Below are 17,300 nucleotides of genomic sequence, written 5' to 3' on the forward strand. Positions count from 1 at the left end.
AAACCTAACAACGATATCTATCTAGATTGGTTTCCGTGGTTTCGAAGGATCGAAGGATGACGATGGCTTGTTTGGTTCGGATCTTGCAAGGGGTGCGCTTCTGTCCTGCTGGGTTATTTCCGTGAACAAAAAATTCGGCTGCGGCGCTGGTAGCCGAAGAACCTGTGATCTAATCTAGACAGTTCGTTTGCAACATGTTCGGTGTATGAACTGGCACATCTACGAATATATACTGTATGGGGTTACTGGTTTAATTGAGATGAGATCGATTGTTGCGCGGGAATACATTGCGTTGCAATTGGTGCATTCCGCGTCCGCGGTCACACTGATTGGTATTTTTAGTATTTTCCAGTAGTTTGAAGACGCTTTATGGACTCACCCTCTTCTCCAATGCACCAATGTAGAAATCGTGTAGAAATGCCATTTACAGCCATGTCGCAGGACACATCGAATACTAAGGTCTCGCGCACACTATAGCTGAAAGCGGAGCTGAAATCGGAGCTGATAGCTGATTTATAAGCTCTGAAAAAACAAACACACTGCACCGGTGCAAGTGCGCACATTGCAGACTGAGCTGAGCTGAAGGCTGAAAAAGCTCGCTGAAATCAGCTCAGCTTAGTTTGATCGATCAAGCATGTTTGTTTTTTTAACAAGCTGATTGCTGATTTTGTTCAAGTGTATTGGTTCATAAGTGATCGAAAATGGGCTGCAAAACATTGTTAAGCGAAATTACGGTTAACCCAGCGCTGGGGAATAAGCGGAATTATTAAAAATATTTGAATAATAGTTTTATTTCTATAATTTCTGGAAGGCGATAAATTAAGCAAAAAAGTTTTATTATTTACCATTTTCATATGTCAATAATAAATATAATATACTATGTCCTCAAGTACAGTAAACGCTCGAAAGACATCACAATGTTTAGCCATTTATTTAGCCATAATCCATTCGAAATGTACATACATTTCCAGATGTGTTTTGTACAATCCCCCGCCCCCATTGAAATTGAAACACATAAACTAAAGAATTTTAATCTGCATTTTTGTTATTTCGATTATTAGTGGTTTAATTACTAACCATACAGAATATACTCGTAGGTGTGCCAGTTCATACACAGGACGTGAGCCCACGCTGTTTTCTCCGCCTTTCCCGTCCGCTTGCCGTCGGTACCTCCTCCGCCGGTGATTCCGCCGTAGCTCCTCGCGCTCTCGGGAGGTCCAAGGGATGTGCTCTTGGTTGGACTGTGGCAGCCACGGGTTGTCCTGCTGCGGGTCATAGCCATTTTCGATTCACGCCCAAAGGAGAAATAATGTCAGCAACCCTCCCATTCATACGCCGCCGAATCAAACGCTGGGATTCAGCTTCGAGCCGCGTAAGTTAATCAGTATACATATGTAATTGTCGATAATTTTAAAATATATCTTCCTTCACAGAGAACTTACGAGTATATACCCTACGCTTTGCCAAATCGAGCCGTACTCGATTTCCCCCTACCAGATGGAGTCCTATCCAAGCATTATTAGAGACAGACCGAGGCCCATCCCAGCAGGACACAAGCGCACCCCTTGCAAGATCCGAACCCAACAAGCCATCGTCATCCTTCGATCTGGCCATCGATAACAAGGACTTTGACTATGGAAACCAAGGGAGGAGGTAGATAGATATAGTTGTTGTTAGGTTTAAGGATATATGTATATATATATTTAGATAGTATATGCAAATTTTTTCCACTTATTTATTTCTTTATACTAAGCTAAGTTTCGATGAATAAAACTATTGAAAAATCATCCTTGTATGGGGGATAAAACTAAATATTTTTGATGGGGGAAAGTGTCCTTGATCCTTGATAAGGACTCCATTAAATCAGGGACATTTTTCCGATCACAGGAAGCAGTCGCACGCCTATATCGGCCCACAAATAGCCTAGAAAACTAAATGTGTAATGTTGGGGTTGCTGGAGTCCTTACCGAAGGATCAAGGAGATTTGTTTAATCCCGGCGGGCAATGGCACGCAAATATCTATAGAAAATATCCTTGACCCTTGGTCCTTGATACGGAATGCATTAGATCAAGAAAGCAATTTCGATCACAGGAAGCCGTCGCACATCCCGATCGGACTAGAAATTGTGGAGAGAGAATTTCAAAGAAAAGAAATTTTTAAAAACCCAACGACCTTCTGCTGATTTCTGTTCGCCTGGTATCCCTGATTTGAAATTCTCGTTTTCCACCATTTTGAGCAGCCAAAGAAAATATGAAAAAACTGAAAAATAAAACTAAAAGAAATTTAAAAAAAAACTAGCGACTTTCTGCTGATTTCTGTTCGCCTGGTATCCCAGATTTGAAATTCTCGTTTTCCACCATTTTGAGCAGCCAAAGAAAATATGAAAAAACTGAAAAAGAAATTTAAAAAAAACTAGCGACTTTCTGCTGATTTCTGTTTGCCTGGTATCCCAGGTTTGAGATTCCCGTTTTTGGCTATTTGAGCGGTCACAAGTTGAAAGTTGTACAACAACAAACATTTTTTTACAGCAACTTTTGTTGTTTTTTTTGTTATTTGTGGCCCGATCTAGGCGTGCGTACTCGGAATAGCTTCCTTGAACTAATTCATTCCTTATCAAGGACCAAGGATCAAGGATATTTGCTACAGACATATATATCTTGTTTTCTCGCTTATTTGTGAGCCGATCTAGGCGTGCCACGGCCCTCCGGGATCAGAAAAATCTTCTTGATCCTTCGGTAAGGACTCCTGCAACCCCAACATTACACATTTTCTAGGCTATTTGTGGGACGATATAGGCGTGCGACGGCTTCCTTTGATCGGAAAAAAGTCCCTGATTCAATGGAGTCCTTATCAAGGATCAAGGACATTTTGCCCAATAAAAAATATTTATTTTTCTCCGCTATTTGTGAACCAATGTGGGCGTGCCACATTGTTTTGTAATCTGGATAGTTTCCCCGGTAGAGGATACAGCAAGGATGGTTTTCCAATAATTTTATTTATCATAACTTAGCTTAACATAAATAAATAAACAAGTGGAAAATATCTTATCTATTATATAAATGAATAGACGCGTATGTATATCCTTAAACCTAACAACGATATCTATCTAGATTGGTTTCCCGTGGTTTCGAAGGATCGAAGGATGACGATGGCTTGTTTGGTTCGGATCTTGCAAGGGGTGCGCTTCTGTCCTGCTGGGATAGGGCTCGGTCTGTCTCGACTACGCCTCGGTAATGCTTGGTAATGCTGGATGGAGTCCTACATCTGGTAGGGGGAAATCGAATACGACTCGGTTTGTGGCAAAGCGTAGGGTACATACTCGTAAGTTCTCTGTGAAGGAAGAGATCATTTAAAATAATCATTATGATTCGGCGGCTTATGAACTGGGGGGGTTATTTCCGTGAACAAAAAATTCGGCTGCGGCGCTGGTAGCCGAAGAACCTGTGATCTAATCTAGACAGTTCGTTTGCAACATGTTCGGTGTATGAACTGGCACATCTACGAACATATACTGTATGGGGTTACTGGTTTAATTGAGATGAGATCGATTGTTGCGCGGGAATACATCGCGTTGCAATTGGTGCATTCCGCGTCCGCGTTCACACTGATTGGTATTTTTAGTATTTTCCAGTAGTTTGAAGACGCTTTATGGACTCACCCTCTTCTCCAATGCACCAATGTAGAAATCGTGTAGAAATGCCATTTACAGCCATGTCGCAGGACACATCGAATACTAAGGGCTCGCGCACACTATAGCTGAAAGCGGAGCTGAAATCGGAGCTGATAGCTGATTTATAAGCTCTGAAAAAACAAACACACTGCACCGGTGCAAGTGCGCACATTGCAGACTGAGCTGAGCTGAAGGCTGAAAAAGCTCGCTGAAATCAGCTCAGCTTAGTTTGATCGATCAAGCATGTTTGTTTTTTCAACAAGCTGATTGCTGATTTTGTTCAAGTGTATTGGTTCATAAGTGATCGAAAATGGGCTGCAAAACATTGTTAAGCGAAATTACGGTTAACCCAGCGCTGGGGAATAAGCGGAATTATTAAAAATATTTGAATAATAGTTTTATTTCTATAATTTCTGGAAGGCGATAAATTAAGCAAAAAAGTTTTATTATTTACCATTTTCATATGTCAATAATAAATATAATATACTATGTCCTCAAGTACAGTAAACGCTCGAAAGACATCACAATGTTTATTATTATACAAAATAAATTTTAATTGAAAAATGTAATAATAATTCGTAAAATAAAAGTAATACGAATACAAACTCAACGGAAATGTGGTTAAAATACACGGAATTTAAAAAAAAAAACGAAGAATACTTCCGTCTGGCTACTGTACGTGCTGTGAAGTAATAATTAATTAAAAATATAATAATAATAATTATAATGATAGTTATTGATGCCACTTAAGGAGATGGACAAGGGGAGGCAGTGGCTTTCAGCAGTCAGATCAGCCGACAATGTACGCACCTGCAAGCTGATTCTGCCTGAAAAAAGCTCTCAGATCAGCTGAGCTTTCACTCCGATTTCAGCGCTGATTTCAGCTCCGCTTTCAGCTATAGTGTGCGCGAGCCCTAATTCATGATCAGTATCGAATTCCTGCTCGGTTGACTTCAAAATCTAAACGTCGGAAAAAGGCATGTAAAAAAAGAATAACGGAGGTTTTTTTAAACTGGTGCTTCTATGGGGCTTATATGAAAACAGGGCGAACATTTGGTAGAGAAGTTAGTGGAAATTGTTTAATCTTATTTTACAATCAATTCCAATAGAAGGAATATTTAAAATTGTGTGGTGTTGTAGAAAATTGATTTATCAATCGGATAAAATTACGTTTTCAGAGCTGAGGGTCGTAGCTAGTAATATTAAACCAAATATTAAAATACGAGGAAATGTACAATGGAATCGTCAGTAGACTTACGGTATTTTTTGGTATATTTCTGAGGGCTGCCATAGATTTTATCCATAAGACCGCGATAGATCAGGTCACACTAAAACACACTCAAACGAAGCGAAGCGTTGGTAAAAAAGTGACAATAATGTCTGCCGATAACACTTCCTTTTCATCAGCGAGCGAGACCGGTCGTGTTTTTTCTTAACAGTCTGAAAGGTGACTTTTTCCAAGCAACAAAGGCTTAATTAAAAGTGATTGTAAAAATTGGATCATTGTTTATTTCATACAAATCTTCATCAATATATAAATTATTCCTCTTTTCATTTCCCAAAGGAGAGGTTAGTCTTTGGCAATCTGGTTAAACCAGCAAGTATGGCGGACGCCGGTCACTCGGTGTCTGCCAAATTGAAACCCCCTGATCAGGTGGAAAAAAGCGGCAAAATTCAAACCCAAAAAACAATAGCAAAAAACTTCAGTGCTTTGTGTTCAGGTGTGAAAGAGGACATATTCGACAGCTTGACTAACGAAAAGTACCCAGCAAAAAAGATGCGCAAGGAACAAAAAAGCGACAACACCAATACAGACATAAATAACAAAATGCTGATAGACGATGACAGTAACAAAATGGTGGAGGCTTCTGACGGTGTGACCGTTTACAATTCTCACACAAATGCCATAAATGCTTTTACTGGAAATACTGAAATGACTAAAACACTGAATAAAAATACTAATCCGATTATAAACCCATCAAATGTAGGTATCGAAAGAGAAACAGTGTTGTATAGTGAGTGCCACATCGGTGATGCGGCTGTACTAGTATCGACTAAGAACAGTACCATCTTCGAAAACAAAAACACCAAAAATGGCTTATTCTTTTTTGAAAAAATAAGACACCTTAAAATCAAAGGAATTAAAGAAATCGTAGCTCTTGCGCCTACACTATACAAGATTTATTTTAAGGTTTTCAGCGAAGCAAAAGATTTAGTTTTAAATGAGGAGTTACAATAAATGAATTTAGTGGTATTTATACCAAAAGACTATGTGGAATCCTATGGAGTAATTAAAGGGGTGCCCCTCGGTTTTTCTGAGCATGAAATTATGGATAATATTACTTCTAACATAAAAATTAAGTCAATTGAAAGATTAGCAAGAAGGCAGAAAATTACAACCGATGACAACAACGAAACATTCAAGCTCATACCATTAGAAACAGTCAAAATTGGTTTTGAGGGTTCAGACATCTTAGAAAAGGTATCTCTTTTTGGGATATGTGGGATGAAAGTAAGCATATATGTTCCCAGAGTAAGGCAATGTTATAATTGTGGCAGACTTGGTCACACTTCGACCAGATGCAAATCAGCTAGGAGGTGCTATAAATGCGGAGTCGAGGAGTGCAATGGTCTCAAGTGTATCCTTTGCAATGGGAAAAATCACTCAGCTAGGGACATACTGATGTGCCCAGTATGGAAAAAGGAGATGGACATTAACAAAATAATGACAATCAAAAAAATCGCGCGTAAGGAAGTGCTTAGCACTTACTCAATCCATCAAAATTTTTCGCTGTTAGATCATTATGAAAAAAACTATCCAAAACTCGATATAAATGAGGAAAATGTTCAAAACAAAAACGTTAAAGCAAATGAAGTTTTAAAAAAACACAGTTATGCGAGCAGGTTAGTGCAGAGACCTTTGGTTCCTGCACAAAAACCCCACTATCACTTAGAATCATATACCAGCAATTCTAGTAATCACGTACCATTTTTTGAAAACAAAGAACTAAAAGAAAACAAATTTACCATTCAACAGATGGTTGACATGTTGTCTCGTTTAGTCGACTCAAATGATGTGTCACATCCATCAAAAAAAGTGACCAGTACAATTGATTACAATATGGAACATAATGCAGACAGAAAAATGAACAAACAGAGAGAAACGAACCTTGTTAAAACATCTAAATAAATATGAAATTTTTACAACATAACATTCAATCTATTAAAGCCAATAAAAACGACCTAGTATTCTACTTAAACAATGAAAACTTCGACTTTGCCATTCTGGCTGAAGTTTTCTCTCACGATCTCCGTTTAAGGAAACTAGCCAACTTCAATATGTTAGAAAAACATAGAGGGGACGGTTATGGAGGAGTGGCGATTGCCTACAAAAAAGAATTAAGAGTTAAGAGACTGATATATAAGACAGAGCAAGATATAATTATAGCAAGAACCATCAACAACAAAGATAAATTTCTTATCACATCAGTATATTTTGAACCTTTGTTGTCTCTTGCATCCTTCAAGCAAGCGATTAACAATCTCCTTGAATATTTAGGTGCATTCGGAAAAGTCATAATTGCAGGAGATTTTAACGCAAGACATACCTTTTCTGGAGACAGAACCAACAGTGGAAAGGGAACTTTTCTCATGCAAGCTATGTCAACTGCTGGCTACAGTCTAGCAAATGACCACAGTGTCACATTCAGAAGACACATCGACTCAACATCAGGGTCTGTACTCGATTTAACTTTCACAAAGTATTCAAATAGAGAATTGGAAATGCGAAAAGTTTTACCTAGGACGCAACCACCATCACCCAATAACCTTTGAAACAGCAGGATATCAACACAAACTCACAAACTTCCTTGCCAAAAACAGGCTACTGAAAAAGCTAAGCGAGTTTGAGGCCGACAAAGATATGGATAATTAAGCGAAGAACATCCAACAGGAAATAAAAGCAGCTACTTATGAAATCAAAAACAAATGTCCAAAATTATGGTGGGACGAGAATTTAGCCAAACTATTCAGAGAGTTTGAAGAGTCGCAGAAGAAGGCAGCTTCAGAACCCTCCTTTCAAAATTATTGTTCTGCTGTTAACCTCAAGGTTAAATGGAAAAAATCTGTTAAAATTGCCAAAAGAACTATCTATGCCAGGAAGTTAACAGAGTTAAATGTAAAATCGAACTCAAGAGAAGCCGGGAGATTCCTCAGAAATCTAAAAAACTGTCAAGAGGACACCCCAGAAATTTTCGACCCTGACAAAGCTGGGCCATACCTGGAATTCCTTAACGAACAAATAACCTCAGAAGCAAAGGATGTAGACGAAGAAATGTACTCAACCAAGAACAATGAAAATCCTTTCTTTTCCTTGGAAGAGTTAGAGGCTGTGTTAGTCAGAAACAGAAAAACGGCAGGAGGAATAGATCACATCACATACGAGATGCTGAGTGCTCTTAACACTAGTATAAAGACAGAACTTGTACATTTTTACAACCGTCGAGTGGCTATGTGCGATTTCCCAGTCGAATGGAGATCTATCAGAATTGTACCAATACCGAAAAAAACATGGATCTGACTGACTTAAAACATTTTCGACCCATATCTCTCATTTCGGTTCTAGCCAAGACAGTAAATGGCATGGTGAAAGCCAGGCTGGAAAAGCATATACAAGAAAACAAGATTATACCCTACAGATCTTATGCATACCAAAAAAAACAAGTCTGCAGCGATGTGCATAAATGATGTCATCAATGTGGTAGCGGCAAAGAAAAAGAACAAGGAACACGTTACTCTTGTGGTTGTTGACCTCAACAATGCCTACAATTGTGTCAACCTGAAATTCTTAAAAAGACTAATGGAAAATGAGTGTTTTCCTAAAACATACATTGACTGGATCATCAGTTTTATGCATAGCTCGCAAACGACGGTCAACACTTTTTCCCTTTGCTGTCTCGTCACTGACAAAACCGAAAAAGACCACGCAGAAGCGGTCTCTCACTGAGCAGAACACTTTTTGTCTCTTCGCTTGTGTTATGTGTTTCGGGTTTTCGGTTGAGCCCGACACACGATCGGGTCTCACAATAACAGCTTAGAGAGACACTTTGGTCAAGCGCTCGCAGCAAAAGTGTCTTTAGATGAACAGAACCCAAAAAGTGTCTGAGTGTTTATGTTTATTTATTCATGTTTTTCGCATCTTTTTGGTTATGTTATTGTAATATTTATACTTATTTGCGAATTTTCTGCAAACTGAAGAGACATGGATATGGATGTATGTATATATGTATGTATATATTTTGTATTAATACGAATTTAGCTTAACCACTAACAATGAGTTAATATTTTCCGCACTTAAAGAGCAACGTTTTTCATTCAAAATATAATGAAGTGCTGAAAAGGCTCTTTCGACCGATACCTGAGTGGCTGGTGTATCCAGCACCACCTGTGCGAGCGAATTCAAGTGTGGTGATCTTAGCTTCATGTCGTTAAAAAGCTGCAATATATCGGCATTTAATGGTAAACGGCCATTGTTCATAGCAAAGTTCTCCACAACAGTAAAAATTTTGGAAAGTTGTTCAGGAACAGGCTCATTTTGGGTTTGGGACAGTGTCTGACACAATTCACGAAGGCAAGTGATCGTTGCCACAGCCACCACACGTACAAGCACGCATAAATACGCAAAAGACACTTTTTTCGTTCGCTCGACAAGATGCTCAGTGAAAAACAGGAACAAAGGTTAGGTTAGGTTGACCCGGACGGCCCTCAGAGGGGGCCCCACATAGGCCAGTATGGCCCTTAGTTGTCCGGATAGGGAGGGGGGGTATGAACCGTCGCGGCAGTGTTTAGTGGGTTTTGAAGGCCTCGAGGATCGAGGTATTTTTCGCATAGGCCAGTAGTTGCTGTGGCGTCCTCATGGAGGCATCTTCCAGTGATGCCAGCACTGGGGCGCCCAGGTACTTCCTCCTTGCCCTTAAGAGAGCAGAACAGTTGCAGATGAGATGTTCAAGGGTTTCGGTTGCCCCAGGTTCGTCACATTTCCTACAACTGTCTCTGTTTGTGATGCCTAGCTTTGTTGCATGCGCCGCAGCCAGGCAATGGCCCGTTAATATTCCCACTAATAATCTGCAGTCCTTCCGTGGTAGGTGCAGCAGGTAGTGGCTGAGTTTGTCATTGCGTTCCTTGCACATGATTTTCGAGGTTCTGCAGGCGGTGGTACTCCTCCACCTACATTCGGTTTGTGATCCGGCCTGCTTTTCTAGATCGCTTTGCAGCGTTCTGAGGGAGACAGGCACGTTCTCGGTTCTCGTATTCGCCAGCCCGACGCCTTCCTTAGCTAGTACTTCCGCCGTCTCGTTCCCTTCGATGCCCTGGTGGCTGGGAATCCAGTAGATCCGCACTGACTTTGTCGTGCTTAGGGTATCTAGTGCCTCCCTGCTCGCCAAGACATTTCTGGAACTGACTGCGGACGACTGCATGGATCTTATCGCCGCTTGGCTGTCGACGAATAGGTTGACCGCATCGTGTGCTCTTTCAGTGAGAAGAGCGACTTCCGCTGCTTTCCTGATGGCAAAAACCTCTGCCTGGAATATGCTACAATGGTCCGGTAGCTTATATGACAGCCTTATCTCAGGGTCTGTACAGTATAGGCCCGCTCCTACTCCTCCGTCCATCTTGGAGCCGTCCGTATATATATTGAGGTGCTCCGTTTGGTCTCTTCCGATTTTCCAGTCTTCAGGTCCCAAGGATGCAGTTGTTTTTACGTCAAGGCATGTTTGGGGGGTCATGTAATCAGTTGATCTGTTCATTTCCCTTCCAATTGAACTATGCCCGTATTCTTGTGGCGACATATTTCCTGAAGCGATGAGGCGTTGTGGTGCCTTTCCTGCAGTCAGACGGGAGTGGATGTCTAGGGGTTCGATTCCAAGTAGGGTTTCGAGTGCTTTTGTTGGGGTTGACCTCAGCGCCCCTGTAATACAGAGCAAAGCCTGTCGCTGAGTCCTTTCCATAAGCTTATGATACGTTTTCTTTCCAGTAGCTTGCCACCACACTAAGACTCCATACAGCAGAGTTGGTCGCACCACCGAGATGTAAATCCAATGCATCAGAGCCGGAGATAGGCCCCATGTGCTGCTGAGCATCTTCTTGGATGCATAAAGCGCAATGGTGGCCTTCTTCACCCTTTCCAATACATTGGGTTTCCATGCCAGTTTACTATCCAGTACTGTGCCCAGGTATTTGACTTGTGTTTTTGGGGTTAGCCTAGTTTGATTGATCTTCGGGGGGGTCCATATTGGTACCTTGTACCTCTTGGTAAAGAGGATGAGGTCCGTCTTGTCCGCGTTGATACTGAGTCCTACTTCTTCCGCCCACTCGCGTATCTCCCTGAGTGTTCGTTGCATTAGTGAGCTGAGGGTCGATGGGCAAACACCCGTAATAAGTATGCTTATGTCGTCCGCATAAGCTGTTATTATTGGGGCCTTCCTTTCGTATCTCTTGATGAGGTCGTCGACCACCAGATTCCACAGGAGGGGCGACAGGACTCCACCCTGGGGTGTGCCTCTGTGTGCCTCTTTCACCATGGAAGCGGTGCCCCACTCTGATTGCACCCGTCTGCAACCTAGGAGGTTCCTTATCCACAGGTTGATTGCTGGGTGTGTATTAGTTGCTACCAGGCAATTTGTTATTGCTTCCGTAGCCACGTTGTTGAATGCTCCGGAGATGTCCACGAATACTCCCAGTGCATACTCTTTATTGTGAAGGGCTTTCTCAATGGTAGCTACTACCGAATGTAGTGCGGTCTCCACCGATTTCCCTTTAGTATAGGCATGCTGGTTGGTTGACATCAGTCCCCCTACCTCATTTCTGATGTGTAAGTCCAGCAGCTTTTCTAGCGTTTTTAATATAAAGGAGGTAAGGCTTATCGGTCTATAGTCCTTGGGACTCGCATGGCTGCACTTTCCTGCCTTTGGGAGGAAGACAACTCTCGAGGTTCTCCATTGGATAGGGATATAGCCAGTACTTATACAAGCTGTGAATATTGCGGAGAGCCATGGGGTAATCGCCTCTTTGGTCACCTGCATCATGGCTGGGAATATCCCGTCAAGTCCTGGTGCTTTTGTGCCCGCAAAGGAGTCTATTGCCCAGTGGATTCGCTTGGTGGTTAACAAATCTGTTGGGGGGTGTTGTTCCTCGGTTGCTAGGTCCTGGTGCTCTTTGGCATCAGCGACCTCGGTGCAACCAGGGAAATGTTCCTCCATTAGTGCTGTTAGGGCTTCGTCACTGCCCTCTGTCCACTGTCCGTCATCTAGCTTTAATTGGCTTTGTATGGTAGGCTGCTTAGAGAGCAGCTTCCGTAGCCGTGCGGTTTCTGGTACTTTCTCGATGTTGGAGCAGAAGGTCCTCCACGAGTTCCGTTGTGCTTTACGTATTTCCTTCTTGTAGCTCCTGAGTAGGAGTCTGTATTCCTCATAGACGATCCCTTCGTTCGCTTGTTTGGCGATCTTAAAGAATTCCTTGAGGTTGTCCCTTTGAAGAGAGAGATCCCGGCTCCACCAGAGTGGCTTGGACCTCTTCTTCGTCCTCGAGGGTTTGCACGATGTGTGGTAGGCGTCCAGCAACGCGTTGGATAGGGTCTCTAGAGACTTCTCTATGTCCTCCGCGGATTTCACTGTGCCCAGACTCGCGAGCTTCGAAGTAACTGTCTTTTTAAACTTTTCCCAGTTTGTATTCCGGGGGTTTCTATAGACTATTACCTTCGAAGAATGTTTGAAGTCGCACTTAAACTGAATGTACTTGTGTTTTGAGAAGGAGGGTCTTTCAAGGACCCTCCAGCTAGATACCGTAGTACTGTTTCCCGTTGCTAGTGTTAGGTCTAGCACGTTGGATGAAGTCGGACCCACGAAGGTGTGCTCCTCCCCGACGTTTGCTATATATAGAGTAGTATAAATATAAAGTCTAAGAGTAACTCACCTCTATCATTGATGTCGGTGCTTCCCCACACATTGTGGTGGGCATTGGCATCCGTCCCGATGACGAGTTGATAGTTTTTGGTGCCGGCTTCTGTCACCAGGCTCCTGAGTTCGTCGGGTGGTGCGGGTCTGTCGTGAGCCATGTAGCAGGAAGCCACCAGAAGGCGCTTTTTCTCGCTTTCCAGCATCACAACCGTCAGGTCATCCGTGCTGTAATGAGACATAAGGTAAGCATGGATTCCCTTTCGTACGAGTACGACGGTTCTGTTCCTGCTTACCGATGTTGCGTAGAACAGTTTGCGATTTGAGGACTTTAGTCCGGCCACTGAATTGCCTGTCGCAATCCAGGGCTCCTGGACTAGAGCTATGTCGGCGAGCCCTTGCTCCATGGCGATAAGGAGCTCCGCCGACGCTACCTTGCTTTTATGCAAGTTTAGCTGCAGCACACTCAGCATGGGTGGCTGGCTCACTTGCATCCGACGGGTTGACTACTAACGTCAGGTCACCGTCTTCCTCGTCTTCGTCCTCAAGCGCAAGACCCTGGGCGGCCTCCACGATGGACTCGAGACCTAAGTCCTTTTCCACCTCGCCTACCTGCAGGGTATGCGCGTCCTTGTCCTCAGGGTGGCGCTTTTTGAGGCGCAGGTAGACGCTACCCATGCCCCACGCCATCTTCCCGAACTTGGGATACAGCAGATCCTCTGCCTCCTTGTTTATTTGGAGGATCACACATTGGCCCCCCCTCGTTGGGTAGTGGGCTACCAATGTGTAGGATCCTCCAATCGGTCGTTGGCACGTCCGCGTTTTGCCGCTGAAGGAGCTTCAGCGCTCGGTCTCCCTGGATTGTGATGGGGAAGAGTTCCTTCGCCTTAGGCTTGGACGGGATAAGCTCCCGGTCCACAACCTCCAGCTTGGCCCCCTCCCACATCGCCTCCAGTTGGCAGACCGTACGCGTCAGCCACCTTAGGGTTGGATCGTCGTTGCACTTTAGGATCTTAACCCCATTTAGCCACCCAGCACCATCGAACGTGGGCATAGGGGCCGCGGGGTCTTCTTCCATGTGTGCAAACAGTGCGTCGACGAGACGCGCGTGCACAAGCTTCCACTGTGCCGCTGACATCTTGCCGTTTTCCTCGCTCCGGTCGATGAGTGCCACGATCAAATGTCGTTTGGTCACATCGCTGACCTTCGCGTTCGATTTCGATGGCTTCTTGGCCACTTTCGGTGGAGGGGCTGCACTCTTGGGCCCGCGTTGCCGCTTGCTCGCCGGAGTGTCTTTAATGGCACTCTCAGTCGAGCGTTGCCTCTTGGTGTCCATCATCTCCTCCACCTTATTGGCATATTCGCCATTCGACGCCCTCATCTGTGGCATCTGGGCGGAATGTAGTCGGCCCTCCTCTACTCGCTGCTCGGCCCAGGCTAGCTTGACCTTCTCCTCCTGGGAGATGTCTACTTTACCTTGCAGCCGGCTTTTGATATTGAGGGCCGCTTTGTATTGTGCTTTGGCTTTAATCCCCTCCTTGGAACGCTTCGGCCCTTCCCTACGCAGGGAGCTGGTGCCTGGTTCCGGGGAGCGGAGAAGGCTCTCTTCCTCCGTCCTGCTCATAGAGAGCACGCTCTCCAGATCCGTGTCTGTGTCGACTACGGCATCTGTGCGGCTCAACTTGCAGGCTGCGGAGTGAGTTGTTTTTGTTGTTGTTGTTGTGGCAGTAGCTTTACAACTGACTTGGCCTGCTCCCGCCAAGTCTGAGGTGTGACCGCTGGCGACACGCAGAGAGGATTGCTCCTCCCCGTGCCCGCCGGTGGTAGCAGTCACGCTTCCCACCGACGTTTGGGTTGACATCCCAACCCGTGCTTTCTCCTTCTTCGCCTCCATATTTGGCCCGAGGGTCCATACTGGTTAATATTTTTCGGGGGGACCACCCCCTAGCGTTTTAGGCCTGACCGCCAGGCACCTCTAGCCATGGCCCTGGTTCGGTTCCCCCGACTTTGAATCGGGAAGACGCCGGACCATAGCCTTAGCTAGACACTGCATTACCCCGGACAGAGCAAGCGACAGTGCATTTCCCTTGTCCCGGGTAATGCAGTGTCCATTGCCCAGCCGGCACCCTCGTGGAGGGTTCAGCTAGAGGATTTTCGCCAGCCAAACAGGAACAAAAGAGAAGTGAAAAAATCGGTCTTTGCTTGAGCGAAGAGCGAGTTGAGCAAAAACAGATTTGATCGGTTTTTTTCAGTCCCTTTTCTCAATGTGTTCGTCAATGAGAGGTTTTTATCAGACACGCCGAAAGTGTCAACAGTTATTTGCGAGCTATGGTTTTATGTCTATGAGCCTACTGAAAATAGGGGAAGCTGTTCAGGTAGTTCAGGGAGGAATCCCACAGGGCTCTTGTCTGTCGCCCCTCCTTTTTAATGTATACACAAAAAGACTACATCAGATCTGTGATAGAAATACTCATATGATGCAATTTGCAGATGACTTCGTTATAATCTCTCACAACAGAGAGGTTACTGTAGCGGTTGAAAACCTTAATAAAAAACTAAATGACTTTAACCTTCTATGTGGTGATCTCGGGTTTAGCTTCAATTCAAGCAAATCTGCAGCAATGAATGTAGGAAAAAGACAGGTCAGAGCGGTAAATATTTCTGTTAGAAATGTGCCTATACCAAATCGAAAAGATATCCGTTTCTTAGGCAGACTGATTAGCGCAAACATGTCAAATGTCAGTCATGTAAAAATGGTTAAAGAACAAACTAAAAAATGCAACAGACTCCTCCAGCTTGCGACTACTATCAAATCAGGTATAAAACCTAAAACAAGTACCAACATCTTCAAAGCTTTTATTAGAACAAAACAAGAATATGCTATCACAAGTTTTTCAGACATGGGATCTGGAGCAAGTAAAGATATAGAAATAGCGCAAGCTAAATCACTCAGAAGGTGTGTTGGGGTGCCACCTGACACAAGCAAACACGAAATTTTTGTCCTCGCTGGTGTAATGCCACCTGTTTTCAGGGCGAAATGGCTTACAGCCAAAGAACTGCTTAAAATTAAAAGGTTCAATCCAACAATGTTTGACGAGCTAATACGCTCAAAAGCGGATACGAGTTACACACGTACTTTAAGAGAATTTAATTCCATCTTTGTAAACACTCAAGAATGTGATAGTGTTAACACATGTAACAAAATCCATGTATTAGATAAATTTTTACCTAAGGGTTAAGAAGAATACTCGAATGAAGAAATAAAAACTATATTTTATAAGATTCTGAACAAGTACAGAAAGGACGACTGGAACATTCTATCAACAGATGCCTCAGTTACAGAAAGTACAAGTGGCATAGGAATAGTAGAATGGCCTAGTGGAAATATCCACAAGTACAAAATAGAAAACAGATTATCCTCAGTAGGTGGCGAACCCGTAGGCCTTAAAAAGGCCTGCGAACTATGTCTTAAATATAATTACAAAAAGGCTTTGATTTTAAGTGATGGATTAGGAGCTATTCATTTAATTAAAAATAAGAATACAGACTCGTACCTAGTGAATGATATTCACAACATAATTAACCAATCAGACATTCAGAAACTTGACATTCTATGGGTCCCTGGTCACAAGGGTGTGGGCATCAACGAAAAGACTGACATAGCAGCAAAGGCTGCTACAAGTGAGGGGTTTACAATAAATATAAAATACAGCTACAAGGAGGCTCAAAGAGAAATTAGGAACTTTTTAGTATACAAATGGAATGAGGACTACAAGACGAAGTGTAGGACGAAGGGACATATTTCCAGACATACCCAGTAAACCCTGGCATTTTTCTCTTAAATGGAATGCTAAAAGCATCAAGACCATTAACAGACTTATGACGGGACACACATACGACAAAGTCTGCCTACACAGAATCAAAGCAATTGACTCAAATATCTGCGAAACGTGCAATGTAACTGAATATGCCGAACACCTGATCTTCGATTGCCAAAGATTTGCCGGGCTCAGAAGGAAATTCAAAATCTTTAAATATTATAACAATTTACATCAATTATTAATAAAAAAAGAGCCGCTACATCTCAGAGAGCTGGCAATCTTCATCAAAACTGCTGACTTAAACTTTTGACCCCTTTTTTCTTCATCATGTTATAAAGTAATTTCAGTTTATTTTCTAAAACAGTTAAGTAATTTTCCTCTTTTTTTTAATATACCGACCTGACAAACTCGCCAAACTACATCACCAGTATCTGATCAATGTGGCTACAGTGCTACGATCAAAATTCCGATCATCCTTGAGATGATTTAAAACCAAAAAAAACGAGGGGGAACGTTGTGAGTTGCTGCGGACACCGCAACTCTACGGTTATACCCGATACTAAGTCAGTATAACTCTCCTCCGGCAGACGCCGCTAATATTAAACGACACGACAAAGAGTGCGTGCGAGAGAGACAGAAAATCAGTCTGAGCGTCACGTCGGGCGCTGCGTAGCCACTGCAAATTGATTTGTTCCTATTGGCTATAAAAATGATCTGATCTGATCCAGATTCAGCAATCTGATAGATATGGTCATTATCTATACTTCTGCGTTTTTAGTTTTCTCGAGTGTGCAATATTGTGGATGCAACAGATTTTCGTCCTTTGTATGGGCGGAAGGGGGTGGGGCGAAATTTTG

The 17,300-nt window shown here is 43.2% G+C and overlaps 1 long non-coding RNA gene across 2 annotated transcripts; it reads left to right on the forward strand.

Annotated features, from left to right (window-relative positions):
• The first annotated feature begins 5,037 nt into the window (after positions 1–5,037).
• LOC117193595 lies at positions 5,038–16,945 on the forward strand. Of its 2 annotated transcripts, none has more exons than XR_004474636.1 (2): positions 5,038–5,240; positions 16,872–16,945. It is a non-coding gene; the product is annotated as an uncharacterized LOC117193595 (long non-coding RNA). The 2 variants fall into 2 exon arrangements; XR_004474637.1 differs by lacking the exon at positions 5,038–5,240 and adding an exon at positions 16,741–16,780.
• Positions 16,946–17,300: the final 355 nt, after the last annotated feature.

The sequence above is a fragment of the Drosophila miranda genome (genome assembly GCF_003369915.1).
Source record: "Drosophila miranda strain MSH22 chromosome Y unlocalized genomic scaffold, D.miranda_PacBio2.1 Contig_Y2_pilon, whole genome shotgun sequence".
NCBI classification, from domain to species: Eukaryota; Metazoa; Arthropoda; class Insecta; order Diptera; family Drosophilidae; genus Drosophila; species Drosophila miranda.